The sequence below is a fragment of the Sus scrofa genome, chromosome 12 (genome assembly GCF_054392235.1).
Source record: "Sus scrofa isolate SSC_HxYL_T2T_F1_AM1 chromosome 12, Sscrofa_HxYL_maternal_Yorkshire_Landrace_v2.0, whole genome shotgun sequence".
In the NCBI taxonomy this organism is placed as follows: Eukaryota; Metazoa; Chordata; class Mammalia; order Artiodactyla; family Suidae; genus Sus; species Sus scrofa.
The window spans coordinates 58,855,136-58,874,794 of NC_139394.1; the positions used below are offsets into that span (position 1 = coordinate 58,855,136).

The window sequence follows — 19,659 nt, forward strand, 5'->3', positions numbered from 1 at the left end:
AGTTCTTTCTTTTTCTAGCTTACCTCTGCTCCCCGTATTGAATTTATGACACCTGAATTTCTTTTGCGTTACATTGTTCTTTCACTTTGGAGACTTTCTCAAATGTCTGGGGGCTCCTAGTTGAATGCTCATTTTTACGACCAAGGGGTTAGAAGCTGATCAGAAGACGTGTGTGTGTGTGTGTGTGTGTGTGTGTGTGTGTGTGTCTGTGTCTGTCTGTCTGTCTGTCTGTCTGTCTGTCTGTCTTGGGGGTGGGAGCAGGAGGCGGCCATGTCAGCTGTGGGGCTTCTCTGGTTGATCAGGTGGGCAGAGCAGGCCGTGTGGTTCTGTTGGGAAAAACTCTCTGCTTTTCTGCCTGGAAGGGACAAACCAGGCTGCCCATGTTCCTGAAGGGTCCGCAGGGGAGGGCAGCCGGGCTCTCATCGTGTGATAGGCAGCCTTTGAAGAATCGCCTCTCCTCTCTCCCGTTCCCCTTTGCAGTGCGGTCAGCGCCCTGTATGCCCACTGTCCCTAGGTCTGGAGCTTCTGAGGTTTCGTTTCCCTGGAGGAGAAGCCTCCTCCTCCTCCTCCTGCTGGGCTGTGAGGTCCGCCTCCGAACACACGGTGCTTTCAGCAGCCCTCCTCGTTTGGGCCCCGTGCCCTCCACCTTCTGATGCAGCGGGCACCTCCAGATCTGGGCCTTTCTGTGGTCAGGGGCAGGCCTTGCTTGTTTCTCGCTGGCCCTCAGTTTCCAGGCTTCTCGGGTCCATCCCAGCAGCAGCCACTCACCAGGCTGCTTTCCATCTGCCAAGCTCCTGCGAACATCTCTTTTCCCCTGCCGTCTCCTCTCTGGTCCTCTGTCCTTTGTGGGTTTTTGGTCGTCTTTCAGGAGGAAGAGGAGAGATTGTAATCAATCCGTCAGGGTAACTGTGATGGTTATAGCACTTGCACTCAGACCAGCGTTGTCTGGGAGTGTTGGCTTCCTCACAGTGTTACCAGCACCGGGTATGATCATTTGTTTTATTTTATTAAAAAAATTTTTTTTTGGCTGTGACATGCAGCAGTGGCTTGGTGCAGGCTCTCAGTTCCCAGACCAGGGATTGAACCTGGGCTGCAGCAGTGAAAGCACTGAGTCCTAACCACTAGACCACCAGGGAACTCGCTGTCATTTGTTTTCAACTCTGCTCATCTGATAAGCCAAAAAGCAGTATTTCATGGTCATTATAATTTACATTTTAAAAGTTATGAATGAAATGACTGGGGATCTTCTCACATGTTTACTGGCCACTGATTGATGTCCATTGCTCATCTTTCTACTGGAGGAGGATAATTGTTAAATTGCTAGCATATGGCCAGCTCAGGAAAGAGGTTACGGTTGATTCTTTATTTTGCTGTACATACAGGCTCCGAGAGTGGGCTTTAGAAAACGGCAGTTCTCGGGGTTCCTGTCGTGCCTCAGTGGTTAACGTATCTGACTAGGAACCATGAGGTTGCAGGTTTGATCCCTGGCCTTGCTCAGCGGGTTAAGGAGCTGGTGTTGGCGTGAGCTGTGGTGTAGGTTGCAGACGCGGCTCGGATCTGGTGTTGCTGTGGCTTTGGTGTAGGCCGGTGGCTTCAGCTCCGATTAAACCCTTAGCCTGGGAACCTCCATATGCTGGGGGAGTGGCCCTAGAAAAGGCAAAAAGACAAAAAAAAAAAAGAAAGAAAGAAAACGGCAGTTCTTAATGACTATGTCAAAAAGTTGATGAATTTTTTTCTCTCTTGGACTGTAAAAAATAATCTGTGGTCACTGTAAAAAATTTAGAAAATAAAGATAAATACAAAAAAGAAAATGTAGGCGTTCCCATCATGGCAGAGTGGTTAACGACTCTGACTAGGAACCACGAGGTTGCAGGTTTGATCCCTGGCCTTGCTCAGCGGGTTAAGGATCCGGTGTTGCCGTGAGCTTGGGTGTAGGTTGCGGACGCAGCTGGGATCCCGTGTTTGCTGTGGTGTAGGCTGGTGGCTACAGCTCTGATTCGACTCCTAGCCTGGGAACCTCCATATGCTGCGGGAGTGGCCCTAGAAGAGACAAAAAAGAAAAAAAAGAAAGAAAATGTAAACTACCCAGAGATAATCACCTATTATATTCTTTAGTCTTTTTTTCCCCTGTGAGTATAAGGCAAAGTCATTTTATATTATATTCATGCTTTTGACTTACTAATTATAATTTGTTCTCATTTTATGGCACGCTGTTCTGTGACATTATCATTGGATTCTGTTGTGTGGACATATGATCATTTATTTAGTCCATTTTCTTTGATGGGCATTCAGGTTCTTACTGGGTTAGAATTTGCGTTAACATCGTTTCTCTTTTGATCATGACCCCGTCTGCTGAGTATCTGCTTAGCCATCTCTTTTTTCGGGGGCAGGTGATGAAGGTAAATCTTAATCCTTTTCTGGTTGTTACTTAATCTAAATTAACGAATACAGACTCATGGAGATTTTTCTCTTTTTCTGTGGGTCAGAGCGAGAGATGGGGAAGCGTCACTCTGGGATTCTCGTTAGATTCCTCCACGATGTTCAATTAGAGAGAAAATGATAAGGGGCAGAAGCACCAGGGAGGAGAGATGAGAAAAAAGGATGCTGACCAGGCAGGCATCTGAAAAAAATTCTCCAAGAAATAATAGCTTAAAAGAGGGAGAACCAGAGAGTTCCCGTTGCGGCTTGGCGGTAATGAACCTGACTAGTATCTATGAAGACACAGGTTTGATCCCTGGCCACTGCTCAGTGGGTTAAGGATCCTGTGTTGCTGTGGTCATGGGGTAGGCAGGCAGCTGCAGCTCTGATTCGCCCCCTAACCTGGGAACTTCCATATGCCGAGGATGCGGCCCTAAAAACAAAACCAAAAAAAAAAAAAAAAAAAAAGAGAGAGAGAGAGAGAGAACCTGAAAGAACAAACCGGTTTGAGAGTTGAAGACCTGAACTCTGTTTCTGAGTCTGCTGCCAGCTGTGCGCCCTTTGGGAGGGTGCTCAGCCTCTCTGGTTTCCTCACTGTCATTCCTCATCCCAGGTGGAGTTAGTTCTAAATTCTCTCACATCTTCTGAGGTTCTATGAATACAAGCTTTGTCACCCCAGCTGGGTGACCCTGGATAAGCTGCTCAACCTCTCTCAGACGAGGTGTTCTCGGCTGTAAAGTGGGAACACAAATAGCTCCTTCATCACGTCATCATGAATGGATGTGTGTAACGCACTAATCACGGGGCCTGACCCAGACGCGGTATCCAATAAATGAAAACTATTTTTATTGCCTGCCAGTTGTTATGTAAGAGGAAAGCAATTATATCATCCCACACCCTGTGTGCGAAAAGGAACTCTGCCTTCTCAAAAGCCGTTTCCAAGTTTCAGCCAGCAGCTGGGACCCAGGCCAAGGGCACAGTACAAAGTCACCCCTGGCCACAGCCCTCCCCTTGCAGTGTGTTCTTCCCCAGCGTCTGGCTGCTGTCCAGATGTGAGTCAAATCAACACCAACTGCTTAACGCAGATAAGTAGCATGCATGAATGTTGGTCATCAGGGGGAGGCGATAGGAAACCCCACTTTCCAAATATAAAAAATCCACGAGTGCATTTCGCCTGATCCCTAAATGACATGAATCACCGGCATTGGAACAGTATTAAGAAAAAGCTGACATCCTTTCAAGCCGTGATTGATGAGCACGGAGACGGGAGGAAGACGTCGTGGGTGTAGCTGCTGTGTTGCCCTTTGCGCCTGTGTATTCTTGGGCGGATTACCCTATTCTGTAACATCAGGAGGCTGCATTCTATTTTTGTTCCCCAAAGGATGGTATACGCTGTACTTCTGGTGGCTTGCAAAGTGACGTTATACGGCACAGAGATGCACACCTGACATCTTAATAATCATGTATTTAACTTTGAAAATATTTGGGAAAATACCACTAGCAATCAGTTCCATGATTTCATAAATGTGGTTGTTTAGGATGAGGCAAAGGTAGGCTTTAAGTTAATTTTTTTTTTTTTTTTTTTTGGCCATGCCCTTGGCATAGAGAAGTTCCTTGGCCAGGAATCAAACCTGCGCCATGGCAGTAACTAGAGCCCCAGCAGTGACAATGCCAGGTCCTTATCCTGCTGAGCCACCAGGGAACTCCCAAGTTCATTTTTTAGAATGTGAGCTGATTTAAAGAAAAAACTTTTTTGCTTTTTTTTTTTTTAGGGCCGCACTAGCGGCATATGGAGGTTCCCAGTCTAGGGGGTCTAAGTGGAACTGTACCTGCCGGTCACAGCCACAGCCACACAGGATCTGAGCCGCATCTGTGACCTACACCACAGCTCACGGCCACGCCGGATCCTTAATCCACTGAGCGAGGTCAGGGATCGAACCTGAATGCTAGTCAGATTTGTTAACTGCTGAGCCGTGATGGGAACTCCTAAAGAAAAATTTTTAAATAATATGCAGAAATGGCAAATATCTATCGTGGAGGTGGTCGAATTGGAGCATCAGCTGTGATGGGCAGAATAACAGCCCCCCAAAGATGTCTGGGTCCTAAGCCCCAGAACCTGTATGTTGCCTTGTATGGCAAAAAGGACTTTGCAGTTGTGATTAAGGATTTTGGGAGGAGGTCATTATTCTGTCAAGAAAAGCACTCCCATCTCCTGCCTGGAGAATACGGACTGCCAGCATTCTGGAAGGTCCTCAAAGAGAGGAAGCTGGGGTCTTGTCTCTGAATGCGGAGTGACTCAGCCCCGTGCCCTCAGGCATGCGCCCCGCCTCAGGTTTCCCCAGAGAAGAAACTTCCTCCTCTTCCTCCGGGTGGAAGCTGGGTGGGCCCAGTGTCATCAGAAAGGTCCTTACAAGAGGGAGGCAGGAGGAGTTCCCGCTGTGGTGCCGTGAGATCAGCCATGTCTCCGCAGCACCAAGGACGCAGCCCAGCATAGTGGGTTAAAGGGTCCAGTTTGGCCACAGCTTCAGTATATGTCGAAGCTGCCGCTTGGATCTGGTCCCTGGCCTGGGAACTGCATGTGCTGCGGGGCGGCCCAAAAAGGAAAAAAAAGAAGCCGGAGGAGTGATAACAGAAGCAGTGCTGGGGTGATGCAGCCGTGAGCAGAGGAAAGCTGTGTCTGTAGACGCTGAAGTGCCAGGAAGGGATTCTCCCTGGAGCCTCCCGAGGAACCGGCCTTGCCGACACCTTGACTGTAGCCCCAGAAGTGTCATTTTGGACACCTGACCTCCAGAACTGGAAGAGAATACATTTGGGTTGGGTTAAGCTTGTGGTCATGTGTGACAGCAGCCCCAGGAAACCCATGCACCCGACCTTAGATGCCCTTGGAGGTGGTTCATTCTGCAAGTTCAGCGACGCCCTGCCATCACGTGGGGCACACTGGCCACTGGCCAAGGAGAGGCAGGGCCTGCGGTCCCCCAGGAGGGTGCTTGGCACCTGGATGATAGAGTGGATCCTGACGCATGGCAACTCTCAAGAGTGTCACCTGGTCCAACCTGCACGTTTTATAGACGAGGAACCTGAGGCTCAGAGAAGGGAAGGGAGGGGGTGGATTTGGTGAGAAGGACAAATGCCTGAGATCCTAAGGCGGGAGGGAAGCCCAGAGGCAGGGCAGGGCCGGGTTCTCACACCAGGGCGGGGAGCCCAGGGGAGGGGTGGGGCCTGCACCTTGCGCTCCGGGTGGAGGAGGGTGGATCTTGCCACCTTTTGGTCACCTTCTCTGTGTGTCTGGGCTTCGTGTGTCCTCTAGCATCTTTTTTATCAGGGTTTTAATAACCATCCTGCCAACAGCTGATGAGAAAATTGTTGAAACAGCAACATGCAGGAAGAAAGGGCTCCCTGCTCCCCGCTTACTGCCCCCAGCCCCTCAACTAATGTCCTCTCTTCTGGCTGCATCCCTCCAAAGGGTTGCTTATTTTCTTTTCATAGAAGGGGCATTTGGGGGGTTCCCTGGTGGTCTACTGGTGACCACTGCGCTTTCACCCACTGCGGCCAGTGTTCAACCCCTGGTCTGGGAACTGAGATCCCACATCAAAGTGCTGCATGCCACGGTCAAAAAAAAAAAAGTTTAAAAAGAAGGGACATTTCGGAATTCCCATTGTGGCTCCGTGGTGACAAACCTGACTAGTATCCAAGAGGATTCAGGTTCCATCCCTGGCCTCGCTCAGTGAGTTGGGGATCTGGTGTTGCCATGAGCTGCAGTGTAGGTTGCAGATGTGGCCCAGATCCTGTGTTGCTGTGGCTGTGGTGCAGGCAAGTGGCTGTAGCTCCTATTCAACCCATAGCCTGGGAACTTCCATATGCCACACCTGCGGCCGTTAAAAAAAAAAGGACATTTCTACTGTGATTAAGAGCAAACCTGGGGAGTTCCCATTGTGGCGCAGTGGAAATGAATCCAACTAGTAACCATGAGATTTTGGGTTTGATCCCTGGCCTTGCTCAGTGGGCTAAGGATCTGGCGTTGCCATGAGCTGAGGTGTAGGCTGCAGGTGCAGCTTGGATCCTGCGTTGCTGTGGCTGTGGCATAAGCCGGCAGCTGTGGTTCCTATTGGACCCCTAGCCTGGGAACCTCAATATGCTGCAGGTGCGGCCCTAAAAAGCCAAAAAAAAAAAAAAGCGCAAACCTGGGGTGTTTTATTTCTGCATTTCAACATTTATGAGTCAAAAATGGCCTCTGTGGAGTGGATGCTCCTTGAGTAAAGCCCTATCTCCTATTTATATATTTATTTTTTTGATACCTTACTGACCCAGAGAACCCACACCGGTCTTGTATCCGCTGGAGTGACTTGGTTGAAAGGCTGGATTTTAAAATGCTCCCACAGAGTTCCCACTGTGGCTCAGTGGAAACAAATCTGACCAGCATCCATGAGGACGCGGGTTTGATCCCTGGCCTTGCTCAGTGGGTTAAGGATCTGGCGTTGCTGTGAGCTATGGTATAGGCGCAGACACAGCTCGAATCCTGTGTTGCTGTGGCTGTGGTGTAGGCCAGTGGCTACAGCCTCAATTTGACCCCCAGCATGGGAACCTCTACATATCTTGTGCCGCCCTAAAAAAAAGACAAAAAATAAAATAAAATGGTCCCAGGAGTTCCATTGTGGCTTAGTGGGTTAAGGACCCAACATGGTGTCCACAAGGATCCGTGGCCTTGCCCATTGGGTTAAGGATCCCTCGGTTGCCACAAACTGCAGTGTAGGTCACGCTGCGGCTTTGGATCTGGTGTTGCTATGGCTGTGGTGTAGGCCAGCAGCTACAGCTCTGATCGGATCCCTAGCCCAGGTCTGGCCTTAAAAAGGAAAAAAATTAAAATGGTCCTAAAGGCACAGACTTAGGAAAATCATTTGGAAAAGGATTTTGAGGAAATGATCTTGCTTTGTTGATGTGGATGCATTCTTATCTTTCTTAAAACTTAAAGTAGGAGTTCCCGTCGTGGCGCAGTGGTTAACGAATCCAACTAGGAACCATGAGGTTGCGGGTTCGATCCCTGGCCTCGCTCAGTGGGTGAAGGATCCGGCGTTGCCGTGAGCTGTGGTGTAGGTTGCAGATGCGGCTCAGATCCCACGTGGCTGTGACTGTGGCTGGTGGCTACAGCTCTGATTCGACGCCTAGCCTGGGAACCTCCATGTACTGTGGGTGCAACCCTAAAAAGACAAAACAAACAAACAAAACTTAAAGTATATAGTTAATCACTTTTGGTTAAAAAATACAGAAAAGAAACAAAAAAGGAAGGACAGGTGGAGGTCATCCACCCCCCAGAGATGATCATTTTGGTGTCTACCTTTCCAGATGTTTTCTGTGTGGAATATGTGCACATATATGTATTTCCTTTTCCTTGGCTACGCCCACAGCGTATGGACCTTCCCGCGTCAGGGACTGAATCTGCACCACAGCCCTGACACCACCGGCTCCTTTACCCACGGCGCCACAAGGGAACTCCCCAAAGACACGTATTTCTGTTTTATAAAAGTGGGATCCTATTATGCGTGTTGTTGAGTTAACTGCGTATTAGGAACACCTTTCGTTGTTAATGTTTTGATTGGTACTGCCCTTCTCACCAGTCGTACTCCTCTGCTGTGTGGCTATCACATAATTGCACTTAACTGATCTTTTCCTTTAGGTTGTTTCTAATGTTGTGCTAAACACCGCTTTGACGAACATCCTCATGGATAAATCTTAGCACACATCCTTTTTTTTGGGGGGGTCCACACCCACGGCATATGGAGGTTCCCAGGCTCGGGGTCCCGTTGCAGGTACAGCTGCTGGCTTACATCATATCTGAGCCTCGTCTGCGACCTAACACCACAGCTCACGGCAACGCTGGATCCTTAACCCACTGAGCGAGGCCAGGGATCGAACCCGCAACCTCATGGTTCCTAGTCAGATTCATTTCTGCTGCACCATGGCAGGGACTCCTCTGAGTTTTTTAAAAAATTCATTCAACAAATGCTTAGCACCTACCACATGCCAGGTGCTGCCTTGAATGCTATGCTAAATATAGGATATTGAAAAGTACTGGCTGATTTTTTTTCCCTCAGTACTTATCACTGCCTGACATGCTAATGTTTATCTATCTGTTTTCGTTTTCTATTCTTTCTCCTCTTTTCTGTAAGTTTACTTTGTTAACTGCTGTATCCTCGGGGCCTAGAACAGTGCCAGGCACTCAATTATATTTGTCGGATGGTTGAATTCAGGATCTGTCATTCCTGGTAACTTTGACTCAGTGGTAATGGGAATTTGGTTGACATTGCCTCATGACAATCAAGTTGGTAAAAACACCCCATTTCTTTCAAGCCCTGTCATTTCATTAGAATGGCTTGGGAGTAGGCAAAACTGGTGCCACCTTGTCTGTGCAGAGGTGTATGAGTAGATACTGCTTTTGTCTGGGACAGTCAACAGTGTTGATGTAGGTGTGATGTCAACAGCCCTTGTGGTTGCCAGGTGTTAACTCAGTTAGCAATTTATAGTGTCGTGCCATCCTTTTCTGTGGAGGCAGCTGTCACTCTGGGGTGTGGGACGTTACTGTGAAGGGGCCGGGGCTGGGGCTGGGGCTGGGGCCAGGGCTGACAGTGAATCCTGTAGCTTTAGGGAGTGGAGGTTCTGAAGCCAGGAAGACCACGAGGCTGCAGAAAGTTCTAGAAAAGGAGGAAGTCCACAGTTCAGGTAGGCTTCTGTGGATGACATGGGGCAGCTTTAAGAGATTCACAGGGGTGTGGCAGGATGTCAGGTTCCATCAGCAGGGGAAAGAGACTCTTTTCGTGATTTGTGCATGTGGGTTGGAAAAAGAATTTTTGAGACTCAGAGCAGGATGAACAAAAGACAAGTTTATGGAGGCAAGAAACACTGTTAACACAGTGGGCCAGCTTCCTGCTGACCAGGGAGAGCTGACTCCAGGCGTGTGGCCCTGTCTGTTTTTATAGCCCTGGGAGAGCAGAGGTCTCTTGATAAACCTGCTGACCTGCCGATTGGTTGGGGAAAGAGGGGGTCTTAGGGTACACCTGCTGGTTGGTTGGGGGCATATAAGGCCTCTAGAGAGGTGGGGTGAGGAGTGGGCCATGTACCTTTCCTAGTCGGGGGCAGGAAGGAGTCGGCCAGGTGGCTCAAGGAGGGGGAGGGTAAATTACAGTCAGGTGGGTGGGGCCAGGATAAGGGTCTGGTGATTCTTGTCTTGGCCGGAGGCTTCGCGGTCTGTCTCCCTGAAGGGGCCTTGAAGTCCCACAGCTCTTGCAACCTCAGTTGGCCCCCTTGGATGAACACGAGCACCCTTTCCTTCCAGGTACCAGGAACCAGATCTGGACCCTGACAGGGAGGCCTGGTGCAGGTTCCACCTAAATTGTCCTCATTTCTCTCTCTCTCTCTCTTTTTTTTTTTTTTTTTTGCTTTTTAGGGCCACACTGGTGGCATATGGAGGTTCCCAGGCTAGGGGTCAAATCGGAGCTACAGCTGCTGGCCTACACCACAGCCACAGCAATGCCGGATCTGAGCCGAGTGGGCACTTTAAGATCAACCACGAAACTAGTTATCATTTCTTGCAAGGGGAAATTTCTCATCTGGCCATTCTGGAGACCGTCTAGCAAGTCGTTCAACCAATTGTGCCAGGTACTCTGATAGAAAGTAAGGTAAACGTTTCTATTTAGGGCATCTGCACATGTTTTTAACGTTCTTAACTTCACACCTGTTTCATTTTGTACGGCAGCCCTTTAAGGGCCTTGACAGCTTTATTGAGGAAAAGCACCCCAAGGACATTAAGCCCTATTTTCCCTCAGGGAGCAGCCCCTGGACACACCTCCTCCTCTTTGGTTGTTTCTTTATGGCATTTGTCATGACCTCGTGGCAATAAATTTATCTATTTGCTTATCATCTTACCCATGAGAATATAAGCCCCATGGGGTTGGGGGGTGGGATGGGCTTTTTCTTACTTACTTATTTATTCATTTTGGTCTTTTGTCTTTTTAGGGCCGTACCTGCGGCACATAGAGATTCCCAGGCAAGGGGTCTAAGTGGAGCTGTAGCTGCCGGCCTACACCACAGCCACAGCAACGCCAGATCTGAGCCGTGTCTGCAACCTACACCACAGCTCATGGCAATGCTGGATCCTTAACTGAGCAAGGCCAGGGATTGAACCCGCAACATCATGGTTCCTAGTGGGATTTGTTTCTGATGCATCACGATGGGAACTCCGGAATGGGCTTTATATAGTTATATGGTTGAAGCCCTGAGGCCTAGCATGAAGCACTAAACCCATAGCTGGCAAAAGATTTTATCAAACCACCTCTCACCTCAAGGTCCAAACATGTAATCTTTTAAATTAAAAAACAAATCAAACCTGGGAGTTCCCATCCTGGCTCAGTGGTTAATGAACCCAACTAGTATCCACGAGGATGTGGGTTTGATCCCTGGCCTTGCTCAGCGGGTTAAGGATCCGGCATTGCCATGAGCTGTGGTGTAGGTGGCAGACCCGGCTTGGATCCTACATTGCTGTGGCTGTGGCTGTGGCTGGCAGCTGTAGCTCTGATTCGACCCCTAGCCTGGAAACTGCCATATGCCCCGGGTGCAGCCCTAAAAAGACAAGGACAAACCCCCCCCAAAACAAAAAAAACAAACCTATCGGAGTTCCCTGGTGCTCAGAGGGTTAAGGATCCAGTGTTGTCACAGCCGTGGCTCTGGTTACTGCTGTGGTGCGCATTTGATCCCTGGCCTGGGAACTTCTGCATGCCAGGGGTGTGGCAAAAAAAACCCCCAAAAACAAAAAACCACAAAGCCCAATTAGTAGTAATTTTTAATTATAAAACCAAAAGATGTTGCTTTGGGGATTGTAGGTGCTACAGAAGAGTGAGTTTAAGATTTCAGCTAGAGAAAAGTCGTAATTACCCACCACCCAAATCCCAGTTCCTGGTGTAACCTGGCATCAGCTAAGTTCCGCCTTTCATGCCAGTGAGAATCTTCTATGGTGTAATTTTCTCAGAATGCGGGGCGTTTAAAGGAAGTGCCGACAGTCTTGATTTGCAGTCATCGCCTCCAAACCCCTCCTTCATCCTCTTTGATGGGGGCACAGTAAACGAGTGTCTGCTCAGTGCCTGGTGCTGGGGGATGTTCGCACGGTCGCCACTGTTCCGCACTCGCTGAGCTCTGGTTCCTTGGGGGAGGTCGGGCACCTCCGCGACTGAAAAGCCATGTTTAGCAAGTCTCCTGTGAACTCAGACAGGCGCACTTCCTTTGGGACTTTAGGGACCAGGGAAGGCTTCCTGGAGGAGGCTGCAATGAGTGCGACTTCAAAAGGCAGAGACAGGGGTGTTCGCGTTGTGGCTCAGTGGTTAACGAATCCGACTGGGAACCATGAGGTTGCGGGTTTGATCCCTGGCCTTGCTCAGTGGGTTAAGGATCTGGCGTTGACGTGAGCTGTTGAGCTGCAGACACTGCTTGGATTTGCTGCAGCTCCAATTCGACCCCTAGCCTGGGAACCTCCATATGCCACAGGAGCGGCCCTAGAAAATGACAAAAAGACAAAAAAAAAAAAAAAAGCCCAGGGAGGGAGGGGGCTGTCAAACTGAGGGACGCGGGGGAGGGTCTGTTTAGAGCGCTGGGTAAAATGCAGGAAGGGCACTGGGGAAGTAGGTTGGAGTTGCTCTGGGGGCCTTGGATGCCAGACTTTGTACTTTATTGCAAGGTGACAAGATGCCATAACAAGTTTTGGATCTGGTGGTGCTCTGTGCGCCATGGGATTTTAGAGGATTATTCCGATGGCTGTGTGGACTGCAGGGCTGGAGCAAGAAACTCGAGGCAGAGAGGTCCGGAAAGGGAGACTTTGGATGGGGCAGATTCAGGGGCAGACTCCTGGAAATATATTATTTTGAGGGTTTATGAAGAGCAAGTCTTTCAGGTTTGGTGACCACATGAGTGACATGAAAGCTGGGGAAGGGGACACTTAAGGGTGATGTGACGAGGCCTTTGTGCCTTAGTGACAGGGGGAGTGATGACACCGGCAGAAAGATGAAACCCTTTTTGGAAGTTTCAGCTGGTGGAAATGGAAAATCTGCTTGCGGTTTAGACATGAAGCCCTGGAGCTGGTGACGGCGGACAGCAGCTGTTAGCAACCAGCCAGCCCTGCCTGATCTATGCCTCTGAGGCTTAGAAAATTTTGGCCCCCAAAATGTAGCGATGAGATTGAATCCAGCCTTTGAGTTGTCCGCTCCTCTGAGTCAACGGTACACACGCCCCATCTCCTTAAGAGTTTTCACGGCAGACCCGTGGGCACTGTGTCCCTTTTGATGAGTGATGTGGCCAGGGTCCACGTTCTCATTAGCTAGCGTCTGTGTCAGTGTCTGGACCTCTCCCAAGGAAGCCGCTCAGCCCCCTCTCCCAGCGGTGGAACCTGGCCTTCGTTTCCTGAGTCTCAGAGTTTGCTGAAGGGACGATGTGATGCTCTCAAGAGACTTTGACCCTGACCACCGTGGCTCGATCCACGAAAGACCTTGGAAGGGGACCCATGGCTCAGCAAACCCCTTCCGAGTGGTTTATATAGACAGGGTCGGGCAATCCTCACTCACCTTTCTGCCTTCACAAAGCTGATTTCTCTTTTGGGGAGGGAGCTACACCTGTGGCTGGAACCACAGAGATCGAACCTGTGCCCCAGCAGTGACTGGAGCCACAACAGTGACAATGCCAGATCCTCAACCCTTCACAAAGCTGACTTTTTAACCTCTTTTCCCCTTGGAGGCTGCCCTCTGTCTTCATTTTCGCTTGATTTTCCCGGGAGGGACACACTGCAAGTGGGGAGTGGGAACAGGTCGCTATTACTTGGGAGAAAACTCAACAGACACAGAGAAAGGAGATCAGTATGGGGCTTGGATACTTCTGAGAACCCTGCCAAGCAAAGCCCATTCATTAAGATGGGGCCAACACACCAGGCCTGATAAACGCAAGTTCTGGGTCCAGGCTGTGTGGGAGGGGTGGTGGCCTGGAAGATGACGCCAACACTTTCTGGAGGGCGTGGCCTGCCATTAGGTGACTCAGTGTGCTTCCCAGGACTTCAGCCAGGAGGCAGGGATCAGAGTTGCAGCTTTTATTTTTTCCTCTTGGGGTGGGACTGTTCTATCTTGGCACGAGGTCCACAGGAAGGCCGCCCTGCTTAATCGCCTCTCGGCCTGTGATCTCATCCACCAGAGCACAGCTTCAGCCAGGAAAGCAGAGCCCCAGAGCCTGAAAGAGCTTCCCGGAGCTCTCAGGTCACTGGGCTTGGACTAAGACCTGCTTGGGTTTTTTGTTGGTTTTTTTGTTTTTAATGGCTGCACCTGCAGCCTATGGACGTTCCCGGGCCAGGGATTGAATCTGAGCTGCAGCTGTGGCAGTGCTAGATCCTTAACCCACTGTGCTGGGCCAGGGATGGAACCCGCCCCTCCACAGTGACCCACGCTGCTGCATTTGGGTTCTTAACCCACTGTGCCATAGTGGGAACTCCAAGACCTGCTTGGGTTTAAACCCCAGCTCCCCTAGGCCTCAGTTTTCCAAAACATAAAATGGAGATAATAATTCCAGCCTCACAAGCTGCCTGTGAGGACTGAGAGAGGAAGTGTATGTACAACTCTTAGCGCACTGCTCTGGCCCAATTAATGGTCCTTATTAATAGTCCTCCTTGAATGGCAGTACAGGAGTGGTTAGTAGTATGGTTTCTGGAGTTAGACAGTCCAGACTAGGTGCGTTTGAACTGTGAGAACTCCTTTTTCTTTTCTTTTTTGTCTTTTTGCCTTTTGAGGGCTGCTCCCACGGCATATGGAGATTCCCAGGCTAGGGGTCGAATTGGAGCTGTAGCCACTGGCCTACGCCAGAGCCACAGAGACGCGGGATCTGAGCTGTGTCTGTGACCTACACCACAGCTCACGGCAACGCCAGATCCTTAACTCACTGAGCAAGGCTGGGGATTGAACCCGCAACCTCAATGGTTCCTAGTCGGATTCGTCAACCACTGAGCCACGAGGGAACTCCGAAAACTCCTTTTTCTAGTTGAGTGACATTGGGCAACTTCATCTCGCTTAGTCTCGGTTTCCTCATTGGTAAAATGGGAATAATAACAGTACCTATCTCATGGGGTTATTGTGAGAATTGAATTATGCAGACAAAGCCTTTGGCACACCTGACAGTACATACAAAGGGCACAGCAAAAGTAAACTGTTCAACCTGCTTTCCTTCAGAGTCTAACTCAAAGTTCCATACTTTCCAACACCCCAAATCACTTTTCAGATTTTCACTGGACATCTCTTAGAATCCATTTTGTGCTGTTCCCCTTTATGTCCATGCCTTGAGGCTCGTACGAACACATCGTGTCCAAAAGCCCCACAAATCCAGTCCCAAGAGCACTGACATAAGAGAATTACAGGGTACGTGAAACGTCCAAAGTTCCTAAAATTGCTTTTAAAACACTTCTCTTTCTCCAAGTTTCCACACACTAAGCAGCTGCCCATCATTTCTCGCCTTTCTGAGCCAGTCTCTCCCCACCTTCTCCCTCCACACCCCCAAGTCTTCTTCTCCAAGTCTCCTAGGGGATGTACATATATATGAAATGGATTCCATTAGTTGGGGGCCCTGAAGGGAGGAAAACACGTACGCACATATGTACATATACATGGATATATTTATATTCCCTTGGTGCCCTCAATGAATCCATTCACTCTCAACAAATATCTGAGCACCCACCCTGGGACCAAGCTATCTGCTGGGATAAGCAAGGAATGAGGTTCCGGTTCTCATGGAACTTACATCTTACTGGAGGAAGACAAGAAGTAGCATAAAATTTCAGCTAGTGGACGTGCCCTCAAACCGACATAGGTCCGTGTGAGAGTGTGACGGTGCTAGAATACACCTGGTACGGTATTGGGTGGTCGGGGTGGACTTGGATGTGAGATCTTAGCCGAGATTCTTCTTTCAAACGGGAACCCCGAAACAGACACTTGTAGGGTTTGGTGGCTGAAAACTGGGAGGCGGGTTCTCATCTACGGTAGTGCCACTTTCCGGAACGCAGAGTCTTTCCGGGGACCCGCGAAAGTCGTAAACGGCACGCCGGGCGGGCCCGGGGCGCCTGCGCAGAAGGCCTCCGCCAGCCTGACGTCAGCGCGCCGGCCCGTCCCGGCCCCGTGTGACGCCATCCCTGCCACAGCCCCGCCCTAGCCGCCCGCGCGCTCGTGCGCATGCTCGGGGCCCCGCCCCCGTGCGTCACAGAATGGCCTCGGACACCCAGGCAGTCTCTGACGTGTCGGGGAGGAGCCGGGCGCGGAGGTGCGCGGAGTGGAGCTCAGGACTGCGGCGGGGAGCGGAGCCGAGCGGCTGGGCGGGCCTGGCCAGGCCAGCGGAGCGGAGACGTCGGTCGAGCGGTGGCGAACATGCGCTTTTGACACATTGGAGGTGAGCCTGCCGTGCGGGGCCGCTCCCGAGGGCGCCGGACCCGGCCGACGGCGCCGAGGCCTGTCCCCGCGGAGCCTGCCAGCCCCGGGGGCTGTGTCCGAGCCCCCGCCGGGCTGGGCCGGGCCCGGGTTCTGGGGCGGCCAGTCCGGGGCCAACTGTTTCAACCGCTCTAACTGCCCCCTCCCCGCCCTGGTCCGAGGTGTGGCCCACCTGGGGCGCCTGGAAGGGAGCGAGCCGGGCGGCCTCCAGAGGATGTGCCCGCATCCGGGGGTGGGGTGAGGGATGGCGGGGACGGAGGCCGGGACGTGGCACCGTGGGCCGGGAAGCTGGTCGCGCAAGGAGTGGCTCCGCTGGAGGTGGCAGCGGCGCGCCCAGCCCTCCCCCTCCCCAGCCCCCTTCCCGCATCCCTTCATCTGGAGGGTGGTTCGGAGCCAGGTTGGATTCTGAATTCTCGTTGCTTCTCTCCCACGGGGGGCGAGAGCGGAAGCTGCCCACCTTGAGCTCCGGTGGCATTCCTGTGATTGCCAGCCTCGAACTGCTAATTACCCCTCTCGGAGTTCAGGAAAGTGTCACCAAACGGGTTCGGGTTGCTTGTACTCGCCTTTGTTTTTTAGCTGGTAAGCAACGAAGTGACCCTTTTAAGGTTTGCCTGGGAATTGAGGGTGCTTCACGGATAATTTCATTACGTTTCTCTAGGCGCCTTTACACGTTTGAGAACACCCTTGTTATCTCGGCTTTGAACCTCATCACCTCGTTAGTGGTTGTCTGTGATTCTACCCATAGAGAAATTGAGACCAGGTCGGGTGGGGGTTTTGGTGATTTATTCTGTGGATTCCACCAACCAGTGAGAGGCTTCTCTTGGTTCAGAATTTGCGTCTCCCTGCCTGGAGTTGTGGTTTCTTTCCGTGAGATTTTTACATCCTTCTCAGCTGGAGAGCAAAATAGTAAATTTGACTCGCCAGAACTATACCAGAAGCTAGTAGAAGATTTATTCAAATTTTTTTCAGCAGACCCACCTAGGATGAGGATTGCTGCTCAGTTTTAAGAAAAATCCTACGCTGAAACTTGTCCACGGTTGGCTAATTATTTTGTCTGATAAGTTGTGTTGCTTTTAATTTGTTTATGAAAGAGGGTAATGGCTTTGCTAAGTCATGAAGTTGGGGGGGTAAAATGCAGCATTAAGTCGTGTTGAAGAGAATAAAAGGGAACTAAAATATTTCCTCTGAATTTTTATTAAGTTGTTTAAAATCAGATGTCATAAGGAACAAAATCCCCCCTTTGGCCAGCCCTGGTTTCACATTGACCTGGTTCAGATAGAAGTTGCTAAATCTTATGAAGCTTTTTTTTTTTTTTTTCCTGTTTTGGCGTAAATTTTTTGTTTTTGGCTGTGGTGTGCAGTGGCTTGATGTGGGATCTCAGTTCCCAAACCAGGGATTGACCCCAGGCCACAGGTGAAAGCCCCAAATCTAACTACGCTACTGCTCTGGAATTCCCTGTTTTGGTTTTTTTAATTAAATAAATTGAAATTGGGTGAGGAATGCTTAAAATAAGTAGAAACCTCAGTAAAAACTTAGATGTTGCTTTCATGATCTCTCCAACACTTATTTTTATTTTCATGTTAAGTCATGCTGGGGTAAATTTGGTTACTAAAGCTTAAAATTACTTCTGACATAAGTTTTTGCTCTTTATAAGGTAGAAAAATAAGTCAGGACCAAGAGGGAGACCATATTTATGCTCAACTTTGAAAAGTTTGAAATTCTGTAATTGTTACTTTTGGGAGAAGTAGAAGAATTTCGTAAAAAGGTATTTATTATCTACGGTGAATTCCAGAAGAACTTTTCCAGCCTCAGGAGTCCATTCTACAACGATCAACAAAGAGACAGTTCATATAAAATGAATTTTCTTACCATTGCACAAAGAATAGTTTCTTTGTAAATACAGCATTTTGAAAGGCTGTTTTATGCCGTAATGAGTTGATTTGTCAGCTGCCAGACAGCTGAAGGTCATATACCGTATGCTAATGACCCAGGTAAGAGTTGTTTCGGGGTCACGCCCCATCCATGAGACGTGGCGTTGAGGGAAGATTGGGTAGCGGCAAAGAGTATATGATCATCTACCCTCATTTCAGCTTCAAGATTATAGATGTGTCATTAAAGCTAATTTATTTATTTATTTGTTTTTAGCAGTGTAGTTTTCTGTATTGGCCAACTCTCTATAGCCTGATATCTCCAGTTACAAAGTTTCAGATAACACAGTGAACACATCCTCCTGCTGTAACTTGAAGCAAAATGAACAGATTGTCTTTATCGCCCCTGAGAACATCTTTTGAATATCTGCAGTGGCAGCACATTTTTGTTATCTGTAAAAAAAAAAAAAAAAAATCTGATTTTTGGAAAGAATAAATCTGATGAATAAAATTAGCGTGATTAGAGTGATAAAGCTGGATGATATTAGGAAGCAGTTGAAGCGAGGTGGGACCACAAAGAAAGAGCTTTTTGTTTAGTTTTTAATCTAGTTCATTAAGGCTATTTCTAAAGAGATTGTAGAAATGTTTTCAGTAATGGTGGTATCACTGAAATATGCACATAGCTTCCAGAAGTGATTAATTTTAAGGAGTCATTTGTTATAAATTCTGAAGCGCATTTATTTTGTGGTTGTACTTCAGAGGTCAGCAACTGAACCACAGTTTTTTAAAATAATAAAATTTATGCTGTGTTTATTGTGTGCTAGACTCTGTACTAAGTACGTGCAAATACTAACTCAGTCTTCAAAACACCCCTGTTTTTAATAATTTTCCCCATTTTGTAGGCGAGGAAATGGGTCACTGAGTGATTAGCTAACTCGCCCAAGGTCAGCTAGTGGAGGACTCTCATTCAGACCTGGGCAGTCTGGCTCCAGGTCTGGGCTCTTAACAGCTACGCTTTGCTGCTCTGACCACTTGTTCCCCATTAAGTGTTTTTAATTGGTTTGTTCTGGAAAAGCTGTTGTTCATTTTAGTAAAAGGCTCCTGGCATAGGTTATAATACTCTTTGACGGACCAATAAGTGAGTTGTAAAAGTAGTCTTTTTATTAGAAAAGTTGTAGTCAATATTCAGTTCAAATAAGATTCAAGAAAACAGAGAAGTGTGTGAAATGAAAACACATATTAAAATAGTTTTGCTAGAGGAGTTCCCGTTGTGGAGCAGCGGAAACAAATTCAACTAGGAACCATGAGGTTGTGGGTTCGATCCCTGGCCTTGCTCAGTGGGTTAAGGATCTGGTGTTGCTGTTAGCTGTGGTGTAGGTTGCAAACATGGTTGGGATCCTGCGTTGCTATGGCTGTGGAATTGGCCAGCAGCAGTGGCTCCCATTAGACCCCTAGCCTGGGAACCTCCATAGGTCGCAGGTGCAGCCCTAAAAAGCAAAAAAAAAAAAAGTTTTGCTAGACTTACTTGACACTCAGCCAAGTAGTTAGACAAGGATACAAGAAATAGAGTCTCAAGAAGTTTCACATGAATGGCTATTTAAAACATGAGCTGCTAGGGGACAATGATGGAAGAATTGGTAGTGTTAAGAATATGGCCCTATTTAAGAACCAGAAATCAGGGACAAATGGGTGCTTTATAGTACTCCCACAGCCGTGCAGGTGTAAACAGTGAGATTCCTCTAAGCACTCTTCAAAGCAGTAGCTGCTGTAGGTCCTCTGATACTGTATGAATGGATCAATTAGAACAGGAAAAAAACCAGTCTAACACAGAAAGGTTTCAAACTGGGCCTGTGAGTGATAACATTTGCATAAAAACAACCCTAACTCTG

General features: G+C 49.0%; 1 protein-coding gene and 1 long non-coding RNA gene across 37 annotated transcripts in view; both read left to right on the plus strand.

Moving 5' to 3' along the window:
* Positions 1 to 19,659, plus strand: part of LOC146398395 (uncharacterized) — a 228,987-nt gene that overhangs the window by 143,572 nt on the left and 65,756 nt on the right. The gene's annotated exons all lie outside the window — the stretch shown is intronic.
* NDEL1 (nudE neurodevelopment protein 1 like 1) overlaps positions 1 to 19,659 on the plus strand; it is a 94,598-nt gene that overhangs the window by 38,565 nt on the left and 36,374 nt on the right. For 5 of the 36 annotated variants that reach the window (XR_014820201.1, XR_014820202.1, XM_005657052.3 and 2 more), the window contains exon 1: positions 15,720 to 15,864. The exons of 27 other annotated variants lie outside the window; for them this stretch is intronic. The gene's annotated coding sequence lies outside the window, so the exon portion shown is untranslated. 36 annotated transcript variants of the gene reach the window in all.